Source organism: Lycium ferocissimum, chromosome 3, assembly GCF_029784015.1.
Source record: "Lycium ferocissimum isolate CSIRO_LF1 chromosome 3, AGI_CSIRO_Lferr_CH_V1, whole genome shotgun sequence".
In the NCBI taxonomy this organism is placed as follows: domain Eukaryota; kingdom Viridiplantae; phylum Streptophyta; class Magnoliopsida; order Solanales; family Solanaceae; genus Lycium; species Lycium ferocissimum.
The window spans coordinates 57,301,541-57,323,860 of NC_081344.1; the positions used below are offsets into that span (position 1 = coordinate 57,301,541).

Sequence of the window (22,320 nt, forward strand, 5' to 3'; positions counted from 1 at the left end):
GTGGGAACATCTTTGTTCTTCTGCATGCCACGTTCTTCCATGAAAGTATGAGATTATACGAAAACTAGGGTTCTAGATATGTTCATGATAACCCTAAGTATATGTATCATGATATACCATGTTTGTATAAATAATTCATTATTGTGTTCTTGATATTCCATTATGGTTATTGAGAATCTGCCCGTAATACATGAAAAACCCATCCTTTGCCTTCCATGGGTTCTTACATGCAAGTTTTTAAATAATAAAAAAAAAAACCTATTTCATGAATATTCTACATGTCTACAAGTTTTCATGCAATTACATAATATAATTATTTTCATGCCATGTTACAAGATATATTCATGCTAAATACAATTCATGCTTTCATGAAATTCACAGGCTTATTAGCCAACTATATCATGCTCATGTTTTTGGGAGTTGCACTAATTACCGAGAAGGCTTCAAGCAGCCTGAAACTACGTAGCCACCGTAGGATAAGGATCGCTCGGCCCATGTTTAGGACGATTCCTTAATATTGATTGGATTCTTTCATGTTCTATTTCATCTTATACCCTGGGAAGGTATGAGAGGCTTTCCTGGTAGGGCGCATGTACCAGATTTCATGTTATCGGTCATATTTATGCTCTCCCTACTTAAAATATTTGTATTCATGTTATATATATATATATATATATATATATAACTAGGTTTCATTTTCAATTTCACTTGTTATCATGTTATTTCATGTCCCATGTTATTTCACCATGCAGGTAGGGACTTACAGGACGACAGATCTACTCTATAGGATCATCCACGTATCAACTTTTTGTGAGCCCCATCTTCTTCGGGGTTTAGTCATTATTTACTTTTAGGATAGTTATGCATTTAAGGTATGCTGGGGGCCTTGTCCCAGTAAGTAAGTTTAGTAGTTCAGACTCATGTTAGAGGTTTCATAGACTAGACAGTTATGTTATGTCAGATGCTCAGAGTCGTATAACCATCTTTGGCTCATTATCTATGACAATCCATATTCATATTTTTAAGCAATTATTTTATTTGATATTTTGAAATCTCATGTTTATTAAGGCTTATCATGTTTATGTCGTATTCCGCTCATGTTATACCTCATGATGATTCAGCAAGCCATGTGGTTCGCTCGGTCACATGCATTAAGGCATCGAGTGTCGTGTTACATCCAGGTCATAGTTCGGGGAGTGACAAAGCTTGGTATCAGAGCACTAGGTTCAAGTGTCTTAGGGAGTCTATGAAACTGTGTCCAGTGTGGTCACTTTTATATATGTGTGCGCGCCACACATATAAACAGTTGATCCCCAAGACATTTAGGATTGTCTCACTTCTTTCAACACTAGATCATGCAATAGAGCTATGTTCTAAGAAATCACTTGAACTCGTGTGTTGTTTCCTATTCTACCGAATACGCCTCGTCTCAATGGATGAGGAAGATGTAAAGCTAATCATTATCGATGTGTTGCTTTCGAATGGAGTCATCAGGAATTATTCTAACTCATGCCATGAAGCTTAGAGCAATAAGTAACATCCTCTTTCTATCGAATTCCAAACGTATCAACTGTGCAAGCGGCGAGAAGAAAAATTCGAGACCTAAGACTTGCCAAATGGTGCATGGTGTGTTTATTAGGTGATAGTACCATTTTAAAGATAAATTTCGGTATGATATTACACGTAGGTTATATACCTTACAGAATAAGTTTATTTGGATTTTTAACCATGGAGCTATAATATAAGGATGATAGTTCAGATTAAAGACCCTACAAGGTAACATGTTACGGTAGTTTTGAGCAAGAAATAACCTAAGAGCAAACCACCTGTAATACTAGAAAGTCTCGACTTTTTCAAGGATATATATATATATATATTTTTGTCATATGAACTATGCACATGACTAAGAAGGGACTGAGTACGATAAGAAAACCATGAGCAAACGATATTGAATTTATTGGGATAGTTTTAAATTATTTAAACTTATTCAGATCAGACCTAGAGAGTAGGACGTTAGTAAGTTACTACAAGGAGTAGATACTACTATAAGATGATGAGATGTGACGGTTCCCTCTAAGGTTAGGTGATTGAGTGTTTACCCTTAGATATGTCTAGTATGATATGATTTTAAAGTGCATAGAAAGTTTGAGTTTAAGTATTCCAACCTATCATTTGAGACTGACGAAAGATCCCTAAGTGTGATCCATGTCTATAGGACATAATATCTAGTATACGGCTACAGAATAAGGTCACATGATGAGGGAAGTTAGAAATAATCTACGTTTCACTTTATCGTTCGGGAAAGAATCAGAGAACATTATGCTAATAGGTGTTTAACGGAGAATAGTAAGTAAGTTCAGTGTAGGGTATTTTAAATTTTCCTTGGAGGATGTAGACCTACTTTAGTATGACTGTGTACGTAACTAAAAGAAGGAAACTTTTGACCGTAAGATATGATCAGATGATGTTGAGTCTCTCGTATTAATTCTAACTTGTTTATGTGGCTTAGTCTGAATTAGAGGGAATGGTGTTAGTAAGTTTCCACAAGAATATTATTTTGATGGGTAATAGAGGAAGTAGGTAAGGAGATAAAAAGACAAGTTTTATGGGATAGTCTTAGAGATAGAATAAAATTTAGAGAAAATCAGCGGAATGATTAGATGACCACTTACACTAACTTAAGAGATCCATATGCTTTAAACGTCATCTTTTGAACTAAGGGGGAGATCGTGTGATAAGGTCTTTGATATAGATTATATGTTTCGTAAGTTGATAGTTATTAAGGAGATTATGTCAGAGGATCACAGTTTCATTTAGCCAAGATAAGGTGCATAGAATGCGATTTTTGTCATGCCCGTTGAGGTCAAGTACTAGATAAATATGTTATGAGATAAAGTTTTAGATCGAATAGCGGGTTTAAGGGCGTAACGGTTCCAATTCCAGAGTAATTCATGCACTATGTGGTACTAATGCCTAGACGTACTCTACTCGTGCCTTTCTTACCTATATCATTCCCATGTTAGAGCTTTACACTCCACGTTTAAGATACAAGAATTAAGACTCCATAAGATAGTAAGCTACCCAAAGGAAATGTCCTTTCATGTTTCGCACATCAGGTTGTACTCATGTCTAAAGTTAAAAACCTCATTCATGCCCCACGTATCTATTGTGCTTTTATACCCATGTCCATGTTCTAGCTTCTAAGTACTTTCCAATTATGATGGTGACTTTGATAATGGTTGAAGGGAAGGTAATATAAGAGTTTAAAGACTACGAAGCTTATGGAATGCACACCTATTCCTTGGACAAGAGGAGAATTCCTTAGGTAAATGTCTTATTTCGACTCCAATGGTATACTACCTATGTTTTCACGTACTCGTGCCCACGATAGATTTATTCGAGCATCCACTTTTAAAAATAGCATAATAATGATATTGGTAGGCAATGATGAGAGTAAGTCAAGATGGATGTCCGACTCACATTTTATATGTTTTGTGCTTATGATCCTCTGGCTAATGTTTTAAACCAACTCGTAACTTGTCACAAGGGATTCCCTTTCTTTCACTAAGTACATATGTACTGTTTATGATCAAGGTGACTTTCCACCCATGTCTTAGGTCTTTGACGAACGAAGTGTTCATGTAAATGACATGTTGCTTATGTCCCTATTCCCCATGTCATGCTATTCACGTAATGTCACGCCCCAATTTCCGAGGGACGTGATGGGCACTCGACCTTGGTTTAAGGCCGAGCGAACCCGCAGACCTTCATCACACACGTAAGTTTTTTTTTTTTTTCAAATCATACCAAAATATAATACATACCAAACTAATAAAATCTGTAATCTGACAAAATATATACATAACACTGTACAACACGTCGGCTGATGAAGCCGCCCACACAACGGACATTCTATACCCACGCCTTTCTGCCGCAAAGTCTCTAGGACCATCCGGAAGACATAACGTACATACTACGACTCAGCAGTGCTCCAGAAGGAATTGGAGCTCGCCAATCATCTTTGGGACATCTTCAACTCATCGTGTACTGCGCGGCATGAAACGCAGCCCCCGAAGACGGGGGTCAGTACGGAAAATGTACTGAGTATGTAAAGCCAGAAAAACTATAAACATAACATAACCAAAATTAGAGTACCGAAATAGGACTGACAGAACCATAATCAGACTCAGCAATACAGACTGTAGCAGACAAGACCTTAGTTGTATCTGTAAGTACATAGCATAACGGACAAAATCGTAGACGAAGAATCGGAGTGCGAAGCATGCGGACGTACGAACGGACAGTAATCGGATAAACGTACGGAGTATATCGGACGGATTGTAAATGTAACGGGACGTACGGTATATAAACGAGAACCGGGGATCGGTCGGGATACGAAAGTGAGCGTAACGTCGAGACGCGAATCCTCTGAAACGTACGAAGTACGAGAGACGTATCATACGTACCGATACGGACCGTACGGATGTACAGAACACGTGCAAATCGGATTCATATACGAACGAGAACATACGAGTATTGAAACACATCATATCCACATGCGGATAACGGATCCGGCCTTGCTTTGGGGACGCGGGGCGCGGGGGGTCGAATCATACATCGGATGTGTATGTAATCGAACGCCGTGGCGTACACGTATATCGAACCGGCCCCTCCGAGGGGCGCGTGCTCGCAACCCGGCATTTTACAGTACGGGACGCGGTGAACAGACAAATCAAATGCCATCCGGACACCACCCCATACATCAAATCATAATATCATATCATAAAAACGAGCCGGCCCGCCTATGAGGGACGCGGTGAACAATGCTGAAGAAGTGCACGATAACGAACCGGCCGGGACGCGGTGGCGGACATAACGGACGGTGCGGCGTAATGCGCACGATAACATATCGAAACTGCCCGGGACGCAGTGAAAGATACATTGAGCCTTGCACGAGCAGAGTAGTGCAGAAACATATGCATACAAATCCAGACTCGACAGACAGATACACTTACCAATATCTGAGGTTCAAAAGCAAGTTTCTGATCAGTCTCTACCAAACGTTGGGATTATCACATCAAAACGCCAGGGCGTATCACCTCGGGTGGTCGAAGCATATTATATCAGAGCGGACATTCCGACGCAAATCCGGATCATACACAGACATCAGGAACATTTAACTTACGGAGCTTTCGGAGGACAGAAGTGATAAACATACCCAGTTACCATACAGACGTACATAAGGGAGGTATCGAGGATTGTGGGCCCACTTTGCACAAAACCAAGATAACATACAGAAGTTATGTGCGTTCGTACTTCTCAGAACTCCTTACGGTACAAGACCTTTTCATACTTACTCATCTATCAAACATACTAAAGCTTAAATATATGACACGCTTGTATATATATAACATAAATCAGGATCATAGACAGACTCAGAAGTCAAGAGCGGAGTTACCTCGAACACATATTATATCATAACCTATTGGCTCTAGGACATGCCATAAAAGAAAAGTAAGCCTCACATACCTGTGTCGCGACCAACCGATTCTACGCTCGTTCGTCCAACTTGTTAATCTACATTCGGGAGGGTTCACCCATTCATTAGATTTGTTGTCACATACTTTCCTTAACCCTTCAAACACGTTCACTTATATTCGCCGAAATTTCGGCGTTAAAGATCTCTCCCGTAAATGTACCAACCCGAGAATATGGCTCGGCTCCGAATCAACAACAACAACAAATCCGGGAATTTGACCCGGCCACAATATCAATAGCAACGCCAACAACATTCTAATATTAAGCGCTCCTACACAATTCAACAACATAGATTATATTCAAGTCAACTACTTACATTCAAACTAACATCAATGTTCATACATTCAATTACCAATCCGAAACCATTCAACACAATACTCACAACCCTTCAAATAATTTACAATAGTTCAAGCAACCCAACCAACACCCCAACTTACCCGAATCGCCTTCGAACCGAGAACAACACCATGCACATTCTTTCTTCAAAATTCACACATTACGTCACGATACATACATTTACAACTTCATTTCATAATTTCAAGAAACCATATCAAGACTACACTTCCTTCCAATTCAACCCATACGATTATAGTTTTAGCTTGGATTATTAAAACTTCATTTTCCATCATGAAACTCACAACGACGACAACCAAAATATCAATGATAATTTATTTATTTCCAACTACACATAAAAGGGGGACCATACGGCCAACACCAATAAATCCATATTTCATGAATTTCTTCCAATTCCACATTCTACAACGTGCATGAATCATCTACAACCACAACAATCATAATACCAAGTAAAATTTGTTCATCCTTCCACTCAAAACAGCCCATACACACGGCTCAACTACAACATGCATTGCTCCATGAATTTCATTTGTTTCTACACATTACGACAACAAATAAACACGCTAATTTCACTTAACTCTCCCCTCATACACAACAACACACACACGGCCAACACATACACACACACGGCCATACTTCAACATAGGTTATTCCATGTATTTCATTCATTTTTTTCCATACAACAATACATACCAAACATTTATAGAACATAAAGGAAGATTAGTTCTTACCCTCCTTCTTTCAACTCCACTTCCTCGGCTAGGCTCCAAATCATGCAAACGGATGATTTTCTTCTCCCAACGACTACTCCATGTCGTAAGGATCTCCCAATTGGTATAAAAACATGAAGAGAAAAATTTTCCATATTCACAACATAGGGGCGGTTCGGCCGCCCCTACATATGCTTGAGCCCCTCTCTCAATTTTCTTTCTTTTCTTTCTTGTCTTCTTTCTTTCTCTCCCACTCTTCAAAGTTATGTCCACACACACATATATATATATATATAGTTCAAGAGTCATGTGAGGGGCACATGCCCCTCTCTAGAATTTTCCTTTCTTTCTTTTTTTTTTTTCTAAATTTTCTTCATTTTTCCAAAAGATGACTTAATTCTTTTCTTTCCTCCTTTTATTTCGGCCACATGGCCTTTTGCAAGTCTTTTCTAGGGCATTGTAAAATGACCATTTTGCCCCTAGCCTTTCCACAAAATTACCATAATGCCCTTTTGCAAATTTCCCTTTTTGCCCTCGTCTTTCTCAACATTTCCACACTAATAATATTTTTCAACGACTTACGCATTACAACGAAACCGAAAAATGACCTTGCCCTAAACTTTCTGCCATTGTCTCGAAATATCCGAAAGTGCAAAATGCGAGGTGTAACACGTAATTACATTTCATGTCATATTAATCATGTTTCCATGTACGCGTGCTTCAAGTTACGTCCTTTATGTTCAATGTACCCATGTCCCTCCTATACTCTAAAATGAAGCACTTCACATAATTTGTACCTACGAATTCCTTTCCTCTATGATCCTTTATGATCAGCTCACGATAAGGGGATTGATGAACGAAAAGTAAGATAATCTAAGGTATTCACATCTAAGTTTCAGAGCGAACAAGAGTTCCTTTCCTGCACCCCATGGTGGTTATTTTTGGGAGTACTCTACTCAGATTTGACGTACTCATGATATGCCATGCTTGAGTTTCACACTATATGTTGGGATCCTATTTCTATTCTATGACTCATGTCAGATTTATTTGCACCAACTTGCAATTTCATTCAAGGCCTAAGTCGTACTTTTATCTCATATGTCTACCGTGGTGACATACGAACATCTATGATCAAGTCTCTAAGTGTTCAAATCTTACCCGCGCTCAGTATTCAACCCTCATATTGTAACAATCATAGTTTCGACATTCAGATCCCACGTTATGATATCCATGTTTACACGTATTCGTATCTCATGACAGTTTAGCACTCATGTATTCATGCCATCCAGTCTTTATGTATTTATGTCCCACGTCATGCTCCTCACGCCCAGGTAATCATGTCATGTTCGTGCCTATTTTCCAATACTCATGTCATTCGTGCCTACGAATTCTCTTCCAAACCCCATGTATAGTAATCATGTAATCATTCAGCCAACATCTATATGTTCAAACCAAATTTCGAGTTCATGTTAGCCGTATTCAAGATTCAGTAATCAGGTTATATCGCATCATGCGTATTAAGATACCCTGTGAGGTTTGTGTTGGTACTTTAGTTAGCTGGCAGGCATTTGAGAAATGTCATAAGAGTTCAAATTACGAAGGAAGTCCTGCTATAATTTTTGTAAATTCCAGAGTTAAGAGTAATTCTTAACCACTATTCATAAATCGAGCACAAATGTTTCACAATTCTCGTTCATGTAGGTACTACTCAGTTTTAAGTTCCCATGTACATGTTTCTATGTACTCACGTATTCAGTTCTCATGATCCATGACCATGTTCCCACGTAATCATGTCGAGCTCTTATGTTTCATGACATGTTTCATAACGTCCATGTATTCATGCCATGTCCAACCTAAATTCCAATCATGATCCATCATTCGAGGACGAATGATCCCAAGGGGGGAAATATTGTAACACCTCGTACCTTCGAGCTAAGATTTGACTCGTAAGATGATAATATAATGGAAACAAGATGGGAGATGTAGAAAGTTTTCTTGAAAACTAATCAAGTCTAATACATCCCGTATCTTAGAACTAAGATTAGACTAGTATCAGTGGAGTTTAGCGGTGAATTTGAAAGTTTGTGCGTTTTTGCGAAAATGGTCGATAGGCCTACTTCGGGAATTGGTAACCCCTTGATTTGTTAAGAATTCGAGAAAACTTAAAACATAAAAGTTGTAGCCCTTTAAAATATCTTCCTAACGGTATCTTGTGGAGCTCAAATGGAGCTCTGTGCTAAGCTTTATGTCTATTTTACTAATGTTGGTCAGAGCATAATTTTTAGATTTTGGGTTACGTTTTGACCCTTTTCCTACTCAAATTGGGACTCCTTATTTTATTATTTAAGGAATTAAAAACGTCCATAACAATATTCTAAACCCTAAGAGACTATTCTTTATCTCTCCACCTCCATCTCTAAAGAACCTAGGCACTTCAATCTTTCAAGAACCGCAAGAAACTCATTCTTGCAATCAAGAAAAATCAAGAAACCTTCAAGAGTTTGGTTTGGAAATCTAGTTTCCTGAGGTTTCCTACAAGGTAAATATTTTAATCCAGAACCTTTGTATTCCACAAGATTTCATCGCTTCTAAGCACTAGAATATATCCAACCATCTCGTTACCCTATAAAATCAAGAGTTGTAAAGAGTTAAAGAAAACCCTAGTATTTTATGTAAACTTTTACTCTAACCATTCATATTTGATTGGCCTTTCCCGATAATTTAACTACTGGATCGAGCCCAAATTTTAACTAAGTGATCACAACATATAGCTCTAAAATATGAATGGTGGAGATCGGATTTGGAGGTCTGGAGCAGTGTGGTTTGAGCGATGAATAGTAGCTACGAAAAATGGTGAAAACTCTTCTTAAGGTTTCAAATTCAAAGCTTTTGGAAATCTTCTTCAAGATTCAGACTTTTCTCAAGTTTTTGGAGCGATTGAGATATGAAGGACTTCTATCCACGTGTGGAAACATCTTTGTTCTTTCCCACGCCATGTTCTTTCATGAAAGTATGAGATTATACGAAAAATAGGGTTCTAGATATGTTCATGATAACCCTAAGTATATGTATAAATAATTCATTATTGTGTTCTTGATATTCCATTATGGTTATTCAGAATCTGTCTTCAATCCATGAAAAACCCATCCTTTGCATTCAATGGGTTTTTACATGCATGTTTTTTAAACAAAAAAAATGCTTATTTCATGAATATTCTACATGTCTACAAGTTTTCAGGCAATTACATTATATAATTATTTTCATGCCATGATACAAGATATATTCATGCGAAATACAACTTATGCTTTCATGAAATTCATGTGCTTATTAGCCAACTATATCATTCTCATGTTTTTGGGAGTTGCACTAATTACCGAGAAGGCTTCAAGCAGCTTGAAACTACATAGCCACCATAGGATAAGGATCGCTTCGTCCATGTTTAGGACGATTCCTTAATATTGATTGGATCCTTTATGTTATATTTCATCTTATACCCTGGCAAGGTATGAGAGGCTTTCCTGGTAGGGCGCATGTACCAGATTTCATGTTTTCAGTTATATTTATGCTCTCCCAACTTAAAATGTTTTTACTCATGTTATGTGTCTATATATGTGTGTGTGTATATATATATATATATATATATATATATATATATATATTCAGGCTGATGACTAGGTTTCAGTTTCAGTTTCACTTGTTATCATGTTATTTCATTCAGTTGCTTTACATACTAGTACATTCAATGTGCTGACGTCCCTTTTCTATTGCCCGGGGCCTGCATTTCACGATGCAGGTACGGACTTACAGGACGACTGATCTACTCTATAGGATCATCCATTTATCAGCTTTGGTAAGCCCCATCTTCTTCAGGGTTTAGTTATTATTTACTTTTATGATAGTTATGTATTTAAGGTATGCTGGGGGCCTTGTCCCAATAAGTATGTTTAGTAGTTCAGACTCATGTTAGAGGTTTTATAGACTAGACAGTTATGTTATGTCAAATGCTCAGAGTCATATAGCCATCTTTGGCTCATTATCTATGACAATTCATATTCATATTTTTAAACAAGTATTTTATTTGATATTTTGAAATCTCATGTTTATTAAGGCTCATCATGTTTATGTCGTATTCCGCTCATGTTATGCCTCATGATGATTCAGCAAGCCATGTGGTTCGCTCGGTCACATGCAGTAAGGCACCGAGTGCTGTGTTACGTCCAAACCTTAGTTTGGGGTGTGATAGCCTCGTGAAATAGCAATAGAACTTTTCCAGACATTTGTAATTCGTGGTCTAATTAGACAACATCTTGGTTCAAACATAGGAGTTGCTAAGAGTAAAATTCGCAAAAAAGAGCCTATTGTAGGGGAAATCCTTCAAGAAGTTATGCAGGGACATCCTGCATTGCAAAATTGAGGACCCACTCTGCATAGATTAGGCATACAGGCATTCCAACCCATTTTAGTAGAGGGGCGCACTATTTGTTTACATCGATTAGTTTGCAAGGGATTCAATGTCGATTTTGATGGAGTTCAAATGGCTGTTCATGTACCTTTATCCTTGAAGGCTCAAGTAGAGGCCCGTTTACTTATGTTTTCTCATATGAATCTTTTGTCTCCGGCTATTAGGGATCCCATTTCTCTACCAGCGCAAGATATGCTTATTGGACTCTATGTATTAACGAGCGGAATTCATCGAGGTATTTGTGTAAATAGATATAATCCATGTAATTCCTGAAACTATCAAAATCAAAAAAGAAGTGACCATAGTTACTGTAAGCATACGAAAGAACCTTTTTTTTTCTTCGAATTCCTATGTTGCAATTGGAGCTATCGGCAGAAACGAATAAATTTAGCTAATCCTTTGTGGCTCCGGTGGCAACTAGATCAACGCGTTATTGCATCAAGAGAAACTCCCATCGATGTTCACTTTGAATCTTTAGGTACTTTTAATAAGATTTATGGACACTATCTAATAGTAAGAAGTCCAAAAAAACAAATCCTTTTCATATACATTCGAACCACTGTTGGTCATATTGCTCTTTATCGAGAAATCGAAGAAGCTATACAGGGGTTTTCTCGGGCCTATTCATATGGTACCTAACGTAATTCTATAATACCCGTGGGACTTCGGGGTTCTCCGATTCAGCTAGGTCCATAGTTCCAGAATTTATAGGCGAATCAAGATCGATAAAAGGAAGTTTTACAATCACCGACTCAAACCTATTGTCAAATCCTACTTAGCGGAATATGGAGGTACTTATGGCAGAATGGGCTAATCTGGTCTTTCACAATAAAGTGATAGACTGAACTGTCATGAAACGACTTATTGGTAGATTAATAGAGCACTTTGGAAAGGCATATACATCACATATCCTGGATTAAGTAAAAACTATGGGGTTCCAACAAGCTCTTTGCTACATCCATTTCATTAGGAATTGATGATCTTTTAACAATACCTTTTAAGGGATGGCTAGTTCAAGATGTTGAACAACAAAGTTTGATTTTGGAAAAACACCATCATTATGGGAATGTACACTTAGTAGTTTAGGATTTATGACCCTTTTAATCCAGTTCATATAATGTCTTTCTCGGGAGCTAGAGGAAATGCATCTCAGGTACATCAATTAGTAGGTATGAGAGGATTAATGTTGGATCCTCAAGGACAAATGATTGATTTACCTATTCAAAGCAATTTGCGTGAAGGACTCTCTTTAACAGAATACATCATTTCTTGCTACGAGCCCGTAAAGGAGTTGTGGATACTGTTGTACGAACATTAGACGCTGGATATCTCGCTCGCAGACTTGTTGAAGTAGTTCAACAATTGTTGTACATCGAACGGATTGTGGTACCACCCGAGGTATTTTTGTGAGTCCTCGGAATGGGATGTACCGGAAAGGATTTTTAGCCAAACATTAATTGGTCGTGTATTAGCAGATGATATATACATGGGTCCGCGATGTATTGCCACCCGAAATCAAGACATTGGCATTGGACTTGTAAATCAATTCATAACCTTTTGGGCACAACCAATCTCTATTCGAACTGCCTTTACCTGTAGGAGTACATCTTGGATTTGTCGATTATGTTATGGCCGGAGTCCTACTCATGGCGACCTGGTTGGATTGGGGGAAGCTGTAGGTATTATTGTAGGCCAATCGATTGGAGAACCGGGTACTCAATTAACATTAAGAACTTTTCATACCGGAGGAGTATTCACGAAGGGCGCAGAACATGGGCGAGCCCCATCTAATGGAAAAATAAAATTCTACGGGATTTGGTTCATCCTACACGTACACGTCACGGGCATCCTGCCTTTCTATGTTATATAGACTTGTCTGTAATTATTGAGAGCGAAGATATTATACATAGCGTGACTATTCCACCAAAAAGTTTTCTTTTAGTTCAAAATGATCAATATGTGGAATCAGAACAAGTGATTGCTGAGATTCGCGAGGGAACATCCACTTTTCATTTTAAAGAGAGGGTTAGAAAATATATTTATTCTGACTCCGAGGGCGAAATGCATTGGAGTACTGATGTATCCCATGCACCCGAATTTACATATAGTAATGTCCATCTTTTACCAAAAACAAGTCATTTATGGATATTATCAGGAGGGCCGTACTGGTCAGTATAATCTCGTATATTCGCCTATTCTCCACCAGAATTCTGATTTATTGTCAAAAAGGCGAAGAAATAAATTCATTATTCCACTAGACTCGATTAAAGAACTCGAGAATGAATGTCACAACACATTTTAGCCTAGGTCATGCGGGCACCTACCTTTTCTACCTCGGTAAGCGAACCCTTAGATCAACATTCACAATAATAGAAAATAGCGGAAGAAAGTAAAATAACGTAAGTCTCACAATATAATAGAATGTTAACAAGTGCGGAAGTAAATGAAATCCACCCCAGTATCTAGTCTGGTTATACAAGAGCATCTAAATCCGAATGCTAAAGTCTGAATAATAATACATAAGTAGTCTCAAACTATGTCTCTGAATGGAAAGCAAGACATAAGTAATAGAAGAGTCTTCGAGGTCAGCGGACACCATGCTCACCCTGGAAAACTCAAGTGGAAGCTGAAGAGTCGATCAACCACGAGTCAGAGAAGTAGATCCGACTTGATACTCTGCAGTCATAAAAGAATGCAGCAAGTGCAGGTCAGTACAAACAACAGTACGGGTAGGCATCATCGGCCGACTAAGCATAGTTAACACAATTCAGAAAATAAAGCAGATAAGCAAATAAAACAATCAAGCATGAGACAATATAACCGCAGCCGAAATCCGTCATCACCTATGTAAGCATCTAAACCCTAGTATGATAAGTCCGAGTATACCCGATCCAATTTGATCACCACAATAGAATCGACACAATCCAATTATCACAATGAAAACATCACAGTACCAACAATCACCATACTCGATCAAGTAATAATGCAATGCAGTGCAATAATGGTATGAATGCGATGTGGTGCTATGCAAATGAGGTGTACACATGTACTCCGGATGAAAATATCGACATCTCGGTAGCACAACCCAGCGTGACTCGTGAAGTATAAGTGCCACCCATCCCGGATCTTTGCCCAACAAACAGATTGGACCCTGGCTAATTGTTCACATGGGGAGTCTCACCAGCACCACCCTGGGGGACCCGCAGAGTCTGTGCACTAATAAAGATTCCGGGATAAAATCGGAATTGGCCATGAAACAACGATGCCCGAATATAACCATCGGACATCGGCCTCCTCACAATCACTTAAAAGAGCCTGTCAAATATTAGTTTCACAAATCAACGACCAAATGGGTCGTTACATCAGATACCAATTGAACCGTTGCTCGTCCTCAAGCAAAGAAAAGAAGGAAAGTAGGGAAATACCTGAATCAGCGAATAACTAGGGATATCGGCTATGCATATCGGACTCAGTCTCCCAAGTAGCCTCTTCCACGGGGCGGTGTTTTCACTGCACCTTCACAGAAGCAATCTCCGCGGACCTCGGCTTCCGAACTTGCCTATCCAAGATCGTGATAGGCTCCTCCTCATAAGTCAAATTCTCATCAAGCAATATAGAATTCCAACGGACAATGTAGGTACCGTCGGCATGGCATTTCTTCAACATCAAAACATGAAAAATCGGGTGAACTCCCACCAAGCCTGGCGGCAATGCTAACCCATAAGCTACATCACCGATACAAGCCACGATCTCAAACTGGCCAATGTATCTAGGGCTCAACTTGCCCCTCTTACCAAACCTCATAACACCCTTCATGGGTGAAACCTTTAATAAAACCTGATCACCAATAGGAAACTCCAAATCCCAAGCCTTTCGGTCCGCATACATCTTCTGCCGGCCTTGAGCTGCCACGAGTCTGGCCTGAATAACTCCTGTCACTCTATCAAGGGACTCTCTCAATAGATCCGTGCTTCCGGGTCGAGCCTTGAACCCATTAAACCAACCAATCGGAGATCTACACCTCCTACCATATAAAGCCTCAAAAGGCACCATACCAATACTCAAATGATAACTGTTGTTGTATGCAAACTCCACCAAGGGAAAGTGTTGATCCTAATGACCACCAAAGTCAATAACACATGCTTTCAACATGTCCTCGAGCACCTGAATGGTCCGCTCGTACTGGCCATCAGTCTGGGCATGGAAAGCTGTACTAAAGTCCAATCGGGTACCCAGCTCCTCATGAAATGCTCTCCAGAATCGAAAAGTGAAGATAGCACCCCGTTTAGATACAACAGAAATAGGGATCCCATGTAATCTCACAATATCCCGAATATACATCTTGGCTAACTTATCCGAGGTATAGGAGACCTGAACCGGAACAAAGTGAGCGGACTTAGTCAATCGATCCATTATCACCTAAATAGAATCAAACTTGCCAAAGGTCTTCGAAAGACTCGTGACAAAATTCATGGTAATCCTCTCCCACTTCCACTCGGGAATGGGCATCCTCTGAAGCACCCCACCGGGTCGCTGGTGCTCATACTTTATCTATTGACAATTTTCATACTTAGCCACAAAATCAACTATATCTCTCTTCGTACGGCGCCACCAATAGTGCTGTCTCAGGTCACGGTACATCTTTGTCACTCCCGGATGAATCGAATAGCAAGAGCTATGGGCCTCAGATAAGATCAACTGAATCAGATCACTAACAAGAGGAATGCACACACGCTCTCTAATCCTCAGTATGCCCTCAGAATCAATCACGGCTTCCTTGGCCTCACCCCTCGAAACCCTATCTCATATCTTGCTCAACTGAGCATCCTCAAACTGATGAGCCTTGGTCCTATCGAATAATGATGACCTCACCTCTATGCAAGCCAAAATCCTGCCCGGGGCTGAAATATCAAGACGGACAAAACTGTTGGCCAGAGTCTGAACCTCCATGGCCAACGAGCGCTCGAAAACAACCCATCGAGCTAAGCTCCCCATACTTACTGCCTTGCGACTCAAGGCATCGACCACCATATTGGCTTTACCAGGGTGATACAAAATAGAGATGTCATAGTCCTTCAGGAGCTCCATCCATTAGCGCTGCCTGGAATTAAGATATCTCTAGGTAAACACATGTTAAAGGCTACGGTGATTAGTAAAAACCTCACAATGGACACTATACAAGTAATGCCTCTAAAGCTTCAAGGCGAAGACTACGGCCAACAACTCCAAATCATTAATAGGGTAATTCTTCTCGTGAACTTTTAACTGATGGGAGGCATAAGCTATCACCCTACCCTCTTGCATCAACACCGCACCCAAACCCATACGGGAAGTATCACAATAAACGCACGAAGTCTTTGCCCTCCACATGTAAGGCTAGGATACGGGACGTGGTCAAAAAAGCTTGAGATTTTAAAAGGTCTCCTCGCAATCATTCATCCACGGAAGGAATATCCTTTTGAGTCAATTAACAAAACAATGGCGACAAAAACCCTTTACAAAGCGACGGTAATAACTGGCAAAACCCACAAAACTACAAATCTCGGTAACTGTAGTGGGCCTCGCCCAACTACTCACAGCCTCAATCTTTCATGGATCAACCATAATCCCCTCGTTGGACACCACATGGCCCAAGAATGCTACTGACTCCAACCAGAACTCACACTTGGAAATTTTAGCAAACAAGCTATGCTTCTTCAACAACCCAAGGATGACACGAAGATGGCTCTCATGCTCCACTCTACTTTTGGAATACACCAAGCTGTCATCAATAAACACAATCATAAAAGAATCCAGGAACGGCCTAAAGATGCCATTCATCAAAGTCATGAATGCAGCCGGGGCATTGGTAAGCCCAAAAGACATCACTAGAAACTCATAGTGGCGATATCTCGTCCAAAATGCTGTCTTCAGAATATCCTTTGCCCTGATTTTCAACTGGTGATAGCCAGAATGGAAATCGATCTTTGAAAATACCGAAGCACCCTAAAGCTGGTCGAACAGGTCATCAATACGAGGCATGGGGCAATTGTTCCGAATGGTGACCCTGTTCAACTGGCGATAATCAATACACTTCCTCATAGTCCCATCTTTCTTCTTCACAAATAACACGGGAGTACCCCAAGGGGAGATGCTCGATCTAATGAACCCCTTGCTCAACAAATCCTGCAATTGTTCCTTAAGCTCCCTCAACTCGGTAGGTGCCATCCGATATGGTGGGATGAAAATAGGGCAAGGGCCCGGGTGCACATCAATATCGTGATCGGTTGGCATACCCGGCAAATCTGACGGAAATACCTCTGCGAACTCGCTTACAATAGGAATAGACTCAAGGGGTGGAGATGCAACAGCCGTATCACGAACATGCGCCAAATACACTAAACACCCCTTACTTACTAACATCTTTGCCCGAAGGAAGGAAATGATCTTCTTTGGAGCGGGACTAGGAGTACCTCTCCACTCAAGCTTAGGAATGCCCAGCACGGCTAAAGTGACTGTCTTAGTGGGACAATCCAAGATCGCATAGTAAGGAGAAAGCCAGGACATACCCAATATAATATCAAAGTCCACCATATCAAGAATCATCAAATCTACCTAAGTGTCATACCTCATAAAAGTAACCAAACAAGACCGGTAGACTCGATCAACAATCACAGAATCTTCGACCGGAGTAGACACATAAACAGGTATATCTATGCTATCACAAGGTAAATCCCAACCAACGACATGAAATGCAGATACATACGAATAAGTGGATCCAGGATCAAATAACACAAATCCAGCTCTATGACGGACAGAAATGGCACCTGAGATCAGAGCATCTGAGGCCTCTGCCTCGGGCCTACCAGGAAATGAGTAACAATGGGCTCCACCACGTCCAATCTGGGATCCCCCTCTCGCACTCTGAGTACCACCTCTAGCTAGTTGGGACCTACCTCTAGAACTATGGGAATTACCGCGGCACCGGCCCGACCTTTGCCTGCAGAAGTCCCTCCTCGACCACCGGATGATACAGGAGTCCTCGGCGGCTGATAATCCTGCCTAGGTCAGGGACATCTCCTGGCAACTTGCCCAACCTAGGATGAAATAAACTAGAAGTCCTTTCGGCCCCTTGTGACTGTGAATTGAATGAATAAATAGATGAAATAAAGAAATAATTCAACTAACACTTCGAACCAAGAACAAGAAATGGAAGAACGAAAGTCGTATGGTTTCACAAAGACTCTGTGGCTAAAAAGTAAAAAAGATATATCGAAGTAGTTCTGATGATTCAATAATCTTATTACTTCAATCCGAAGTTCTTAGTTACTTCAACTGGATGAGTCCTAGCAATGTTATAATTAAGTCATAATTCATTGGTTGATTGTATCATTAACCATTTCTTTTTTTTTTTTTTGGTACGAGGAATTTATCATGAATCCACTGATTTATGCCGCTTCGTTATTGTTCTTTTGGATTAGTAGTAGGTCTTGCTTATTGAACTGGAGTTGGTCAAGGGACTCACCTTGCAGGTCAAAGCGTAGAGGTATCGCGAGACGGACGAGGGCGAAGGAAAAATATGAGGTACGCTATTGCATAGTCTAGCTTTTATGGAAGCTTTAACAACTTATGGACTGGTTGTAGCATTAGCACTTTTATTTGCAAATCCTTTTGTTTAATCTTAGCTTAGAGCTTAGAAATATGAAAAAGAAATAAATTTTTCATATTTTATTGCCTTCAACTTGTCGTTTGCTTTTTCAAATTCTATCAAGATTTCCCTCCTCCAATTCTTTATTCTTTGACAAAAGAACCTACGGGAAAGGCTGAATTACGGATGATGAATTAGCATGCTGACTCGCTTTCATCCTTCCCTTTCATAGACCAAGGGAAAATCTTTTTAGTAAGTGTTAGTGTTCCAATAACCAATAAAAGGGCTAGTTCATTAGTTCATAATTTAAAACTAACTCGAATATTTTTTTTTTGACTCAAAGCCCACATAATTAGAAATCATACCAACCTAGTGGATTTAACACCACAACCATGCCCGAGGGCCTATCATGCTTTCCCCATCAATAAATACATAACACATGCGATTCGCTAACCAAAGTCTAAGAAGGTAAGTCGTAACCTACCTCGATTGCCTAACACGAGCCACGAACAGCCATCTTGAGCTTCTCCATTTTTGGGTATACGTCTGAATGAGCAAAGTCTTAATCAAACAAGTATTCTACATTAGTACGATGAACATTCAAACTACACACTCCTAGAAGGACTCCCACGACTCTTAAGAAAATGACCCCGAGCCCACAAGGGAAAATTAGGAACTTGTAGTTTAAACCTACACTACCCATGCTCTAATTAGTCCAAAACTTAATTATCAATGACATCCTTATTTTCCCCAAATTCCCAAGGATGGGCAAAACCCCAAACAACCCAATTAGACATCAAGCTTAGAAGTTGGAAAAGGTTTACCCAACTAATAACTATGAGACCCTCCAAAACCATCCAAGATTTGATTAAGAAAATCATTTACCCACCTAGGGTTTCACAAGTCATAAAAGTCTCCCCCAAAGCCCAACTCAAAACATGAAATAACTAATGGGAGATACGGGACTAAAGGAGAAGAAATAAGATAGGGGACAAATCTTACCTTCTCCATATGGCCTTGGAACCTCTAAAAATGCTCCCCAAACCAGCTCTAGAAAATTATTTTGGAAAATGAGGTCCAATCCTGAAATAGGGAAATAAATGCTAGGTTTGTCCAGCAATATCCGCTAACGCAGAACTTTCCTCGCAGAGGCAAGAACGCTATCCGCAGACGCGAGAACACTTATACAGTCAGATTTCCGCAGATGCAGAAGAAGAAACACAGAAGTGGACTCGCGGATGTGGCCCAACATGCGCAGAGGCGAGCTGCCTGAACTAGAATTGGAATTTCCCACCAATTTTCCAAGGCCGTCTAAAGATCAAACCTTACCTGTGTAATTCCACGAGGAGTCTCAAAGTTTCTAAGAACCACGCCACTTGTTCTTGCGAACCAAGATACACGTGATAATAATAAATCTCGAGAAGGTGTCTTCCCAAAGTAAAAGGGGGAAAATTTCATAACGAGCGAACGGGTCATTACATTATCCCATTTATTAAGTTATGAAGTCATAGTTTCAAAACTACGAGATACTCCGCTCTAAGAATCTTACAAGCTGAATTCATCAAATCTAAATCTTGGTTCCGCTTCTAATTAATATTTGGTTGATTGCAGGATTTCTATAATTTCTTATTGGATTCAGGAATGGACCTAATATTATTAACAAATTCTGAATTGACACGAGCAATTGCAATAAAGATAGATTCAAAATACCTACAATCTTCGAGGTATACTCCAGGTAGTAATGGTGATCTTGCAAGCTTGATGAATGGTGTTGTTAGAAAGAAACTCAAAATTATCCCAGAAAGTGTTCGGTGAGTTCCTTATTATTATTTTTTTTTTGGGAAAGTTACACATTTGGCTGCTCACAAAAAATAATTACATTCTCTACACAAATACTCCTTCCGTTTCAATTTATGTGAACATATTTCTTTATTAGTCCGTGCCAAAAAGAATGATTCCTTTCTATATTTGGAAGCAATTACCTTTATGCAATGATTTATAAGCACAAAAAAATATATGTGACTCATTTAACACCACAAGTTTAAAAATCTTCTTTTCTTTTTTAAACTGTGTGCCCAGTCAAATAGGTTCACATGAATGAAACGGATGGGGTATACATTGCTTATATATATATATATATATACATACTCCCTCTAGATAAAAAAAGAATGTCCACTTAGCCATTTGCACACTCTTTAAGAAAATACTAACTCCTAGACAAAAATAGATATTTTGACTAAACTGCCCCTAATTAAATAGGTATTGGGATTTGATCACGTAAGTATTGGGATTTGATCACGTAACACTTAATAGGGTCAAATTGGGATTTGATCACGTAACACTTAATAGGGTCAAATATGAAAAAATAAGGTTAATTCTTTCTTGATTTAATAAGTGGACACTCTTTTTGACTCAAGAAAAAAAAAGGCTAAGTGGATAATCTTTTTAATCTAGAAGGAATAATATATTTTCCGGCAATTATTTTAATAAGAAGCTATATAGACTAAAAATCCCTTCTTATTTTTTCAGAATGAAGTAAAAGGAAAAGGCTAAATGTTGTGTTTTGCAGATGGCGATCACAGTCATATCCCATTTTTGATTCCTTACATGGTGATTTACATATTATTAGAGTTGTTTGGTATTGGTAAAGAGGATTTACAATGTGTTTCTCCCTCTTTTCAATTATAGAAATATGTTTAAAGATACGAAATTTAAGAAGAAAAAAAGGACTTTTGAAAGTGATTTTATACACGCCATAACATTTATATGATTCTAAAATATATTTTAAATTTGTGATCTTAGATATGTTATAACATTTGTGTGGCTAAAAAAACCTTCTTATTAAGGGTAAAATAAGAAGTTTAAATTAACTTACTTTCAAATATATGTACAATTCTCTTAAATGAACTAAAAAGGAAAAAGAATCACATCAATTGTAATGGACGGGGTAATTCATAGTTTTGACTCTCAGCTTTGATTTTGCATTTGTGAATTCTCTAGCATCTAATCATAACTCTGTCTTGTAATATGAATTAAAATTTATTCATAACCCATTTCCTTATACGAAATTTTTGTACTTGAAGGAAAATATTTTATTTGATAAACTCTATTAATCTTTGAATAATCTCTACAATTTTCACAATCTCTCTTGTTTTCTCTTATTATGAAAATAGCTAGTAGCACACCTATTTATAATAGTAAGGATCCTACTTTAACTCAAAACAGGAAAATCTATTCCTATGCTAATTTGACTATAAATTCTAACTACACATGAATTAAAATACCAAATCCTAACCAATTTTGATTTCCTACAATTTTGAATTATTATTTCCAACATTCTCCATAATCCAAAATTGTATATCTAATTCTTGATCCACTTGTCACCATCTTCAAATTGCTGAGGCACTTGTTTTCAACCCATCAATTGTTGAAGCACTTTCTCTTTAACATTCACAATCGTTGAAGCACTTTCTCTCCAATATTCCAATTTTTGCTGCTCTTTCTCACCAACCTTCAATTATTGAAGCACTTTCTCTTCAACCTTCAATCGTTGGAGTACTTTCTCTCCAACATTCTAATTTGTTGATGCACTTTCTCACCAACCTTTAATTGCTGAAACTCTTTCTCTT

General features: G+C 38.9%; 1 pseudogene; it reads left to right on the forward strand.

Moving 5' to 3' along the window:
- The window catches only part of LOC132048931 (DNA-directed RNA polymerase subunit beta'-like), a 14,012-nt pseudogene extending 2,214 nt beyond the window's left edge, over positions 1-11,798 (forward strand).
- The last annotated feature ends 10,522 nt before the right edge of the window (positions 11,799-22,320 follow it).